The sequence below is a fragment of the Protopterus annectens genome, chromosome 6.part1 (genome assembly GCF_019279795.1).
Source record: "Protopterus annectens isolate FY-2018-M chromosome 6.part1, PAN1.0, whole genome shotgun sequence".
In the NCBI taxonomy this organism is placed as follows: domain Eukaryota; kingdom Metazoa; phylum Chordata; order Ceratodontiformes; family Protopteridae; genus Protopterus; species Protopterus annectens.
The window spans coordinates 226,396,059-226,400,424 of NC_056738.1; the positions used below are offsets into that span (position 1 = coordinate 226,396,059).

Here is a 4,366-nt window from a genome sequence, read left to right on the forward strand (position 1 = left end):
TACTGAGTGAGTACTGATTAATGTGCCAGGAATCCTATGTGGAAATGATGCTGTTCTGAGTCCTTGGAACAAAAACAAGAAAACAAAGAGTACTGTCACACAACAAAACATAGAGAAGATGAACTGGCAATCCGAATACTGCATATAATACTGGCAGTTGTCTTCCCCCAGTGTTACTGTGCAGAGAAAATCACAGACATTGCAATTAACACAACATATGGGATATCACATGCATAACATGGAGAGGTAAAGATGTTGTGTGTTTTGAGCAATTCAGAAAACAGATAAAAGGAGACCTGGAAAAGTTGTTCATGCATTCATTCATTCATTCAACTTTTAATCACTTTCTGTTTTAAGTATACAGAAAACATGAAATGGAGACCTACAATAGTTATTGTCCATTTATTCAATTGTTCATTCATTTATTAATCTTCTAATACCCACTACCCATCTTGCTCTGCTTAAGGTCAAGAGGGGAACAAGACCCTGTTCTGGCAACTATTTGGTATAAAGCAGACTAACTTTCTATAACAAGACCTCATGCCTTCAAAGAAGTAAAAAATGTCCTATATCATAAAAGTCAGAAAAGTAATATCAGAAAGCATTGTATTTCTAAAAAAATGTTTTCTTATGATGACAGTGGGGGTAACATAACTGAAAAATGTAAAAATGATTATGAGGAAATATGCTTTTCACAAATAAGATGTGTTTTACACCAACTTTAATCAAAGTTTCTGATTATTTACCTGCTTATTGTGGTGATGAGACTGATTACTCAAAAATGGCCAGATACAAGGGAACTCTAGTCAAACAGAAAGTATATTTATGTATATAAATACTGTAATGTACTTGGATTTTGAAGGGCAAAAGTGAGTGTCAGTGTATGCATATAACAATCATTATGTTCAAGACTTTCTATATATTTTCCACACAACATAGTCTAAATAATGTGTAGCATTTTGGCATAAACATGTCTATGTAGATACAAAGTACTACCTGAATCATTCATTTCTTATTTCATCACTTTCATCTGCTTCTAGTTTAAGTTTTATCAGAATTTCCCATTAGCTTTTGATTTCAAAAGCCTGAAGTGATGCAACTCTTGGGTCAGGCAATAAAACGACTTCCTTTAACCTTCATGCTTTTAATTCTAATGCAACCTTTAAAATGTCCAGTATTTCTTTCTCATATTTAACATTAACTTTTCTTCCTGAAAGGGTAAAAATCATTGCAGAATAGTGACTGCTACCAAGGCAATAAATTGTATAAATTAATCTGTCTCTTTTAATGGCTTAGTCCTGACTTTTTCATGCTTACTGGAACTGTGCCTGATATTAACACCTACCATAAAAGTGATCTATAAGGGGATCATTGCATAAAAAACTACTACTTAAGAACACATGTCTGCATAACAAACAAGGGAGCAGCTCTGATCACTGTTCGTGTTCAGTTGTGAAAACACTGATGTAAATTATTTTCAGAGGCTTGTAACATTTGTCTGTTATGGAAGCTTTGACATTTCTGTTACTTTTTTCAGTGCTGCAATCTGACAGCTTTTTTGAGTAATTATTTAGCAGTTTACCATTCCTATAGATTAGCATTACTAGCGATTAAAGGATAATTACAGTCCGTAATCTTTAAGTCTTTACTGACACCATTTGGAAAAGTCTCTGAAAATTAATCCTTTTACTTCCTGTTTACATAGGGTTACCATATTTGGTTATACGTAAAAGAGGACGATAGATTCTTTGGTGGGGCAAAAGGCTAGGTGAAGACCAAAAAAAAGGTCTTTTAGTAATGCAGAACATCACAATTCCACATTATAAACACAAGTAGCTTCGTGTCTGGTTATTTTTTGATTGGCCCCAAAACTTGCTTACACAGTCTTTCAATATGTAGTACATATATACTAATGTTTCCAGAAAATAAATGAACCATTGCACGTACATTAACAGCAATAAACAAAAACAAAAAAAAATGGTCATTGTTAAGACAAAAATGTAGAATCACATTCCTATTTACATATACACATAGAAATCAGATTATAAAAAGCATAAAACCAGCTGCTGGTATTCACATGGGTCACCCATGTAAGTCATAACCAGGCCAGGCCAGGGCATGCTTATCTTAAATCAGGAATGCTGAGTTAGCCTGACCACTGGTGATTTTTAACGGATTCACTTTTAGTTCAGATTTAGCACTAATATGTTCATTTAGACCCGGGATACTGAAAAAGTTTAAAATCAGCTCCAGGTATTTGTTAGGGTGTTTCCCAACCAAGTAGTAGCCAAGCTTGTCCCTCCTTAGCTAACAATACAAGGAACATTCAGGCTAACATGTCTACTGCCATTTTAATATTGGACTTTAAACCTCTACTGTCCTGGGCATAGGGTAACATGGTATTGTAAACAAGAGGTGGCTATCTGGTATATCTGTTGATAACAACCGCACTGACCATTGAATAAGCTTTGTCAACTGGATAACCCCAAGCAACTACCAACTCACAAACCTGTACCCTACACAAAAAAATACATGAATAAATAACCAAGATATCTAACTTATGCTGACACATCACAAGATAATGTATGTATATACCATGATACACATATGCTTCTTCCTACTGGGCCACAAAAATATTAGCAAAAGTTGGGGCCAAACAATAACCCATTGCTACCCTTGGGTTTGACAATACTAGTGTTCAGGAAATACAAAGTACTTGTTCTTTAAAATCAGAGACAAAATATCATAAACTACTCATCTACAGTCAGCTAACCCATACACCTTAAATTCGGCAAGTTGGAATATCCATTCCTCCTGGGCAAACACAGTATAAAGGGATTTGATACCCAGAGTAACAAAACAGTGCTTGGCATCTATAAGAACAGTGCTGACATGGTCTGTTGGATCAAAAGTAACTTCCACATAAGAGGGCATCCTAAACAAAAAAGGATCAGCATTTTTTCTTCTATTATGGTCATGGGTTCAGTCTTGGACTCTGTTGCTTTTATGAGTGACCTAAAAGGAAAATTCACTTCATTCATATACACTTTAGGAATTCTAAACATTTTCCAATAATGGGATAAGAAACCATGTAAAAATAATAACATCAGTATAATGACCCTTTCCAATAGCATTTATGAGAAATAACTATCTATAATATAAGCATGCCATATGCCATACTGTGAGCACTCACTGAAACCATATCTGTTGAATGTATTTCACATCTTAATGATGTATTCAGTTTTATCTGTGATATGAATAATAACCCCCTGCCTTCATATTAAAGCTCCCTAAAATTAGACAAAGCACTAAATTTGAGACACAGAATTTTGTTTACTGTACTTTAATTCAAGTGCCTTCAAAAAAGATAATCTAAATGTGGGTTCCAAAGCTCAGCAGTCTTTTTAGGAGACCAAAAATCACAAAAATAAAATCCCTTCATTAGAGGTATAAGAACAGGTCTACGTCTAATAGCCGGATTTACTAAAAGACCGATTTGCAAAATGCCGAGATTAAAACACCAAATTTACATAACTCCAAAAACCCAGAAAGCCAAAGTACACAACACATGGCATGGCTGAAATGATGTATTCAACCGCAACTCATCCATTGGCAAGATTGAAACAACTATCCATCATTAAAGACCGATTTGCAAAATGCCGAGATGATTAAAACACCAAATTACCATAATAAGTAACTCCAAAAACCCAGAAAGCCGTAGGCAAAGTACACAACACATAGCATGGCCAAAATGTATTTAACCGCAACGCAACAACTCATCCATCGTCGGCAAGAAACAACTATCCATCATTAACACTAAGTTATGAATATTAACTTAACACCAGTAAGTTAAACTGACTTAAAAAAAAAAACATACCAGAATGAGTAGTGAAAACCAAAACGGAGACTCCGACACCGACACACACTCACTCTGTGATGACAGATCGGCTATGTGGCTGAGTCCTCCTCCTGACCTCCTCCCTAACACAAACACAGTCCTGCGCTTCTCCCCACGCAAACACAGTCTCGCCGCTCTCGCGAGCTCTTCTACCTTCCGCGCATGCATAGATTTGAATTCTGCCTCGGGATTGTAAAACCCGGACAAATCTCTCAAAATGACAAAACCGCCTGGATGCCCGGACAGGAGCACAAAAAGAGGACATGTGCAGGTAAAACCAGACGTATGGTAAGCCTATGTTTACATAACTTGTAAAGACAATATTTTATTTATATACAAGTCAAATGCCATACAAAGCATAGACAAATTCTTAAAGTATATGTTGTATAATTTCACATTGTAATCATTTTTAAATAGTATTTCCAGAGTATTGAAAGTTAAAAATGTTGATCCTGATAGAATGCCAAA

At 35.5% G+C, this 4,366-nt stretch overlaps 1 long non-coding RNA gene across 1 annotated transcript; it reads right to left on the minus strand.

Annotated features, from left to right (window-relative positions):
* Positions 1 to 1,731: 1,731 nt before the first annotated feature.
* Positions 1,732 to 3,961, minus strand: LOC122805329. Its single transcript, XR_006365355.1, has 2 exons — positions 3,878 to 3,961; positions 1,732 to 1,764 (listed from the first exon to the last, which is right to left on the minus strand). It is a non-coding gene; the product is annotated as an uncharacterized LOC122805329 (long non-coding RNA).
* Between the last annotated feature and the right edge of the window lie 405 nt (positions 3,962 to 4,366).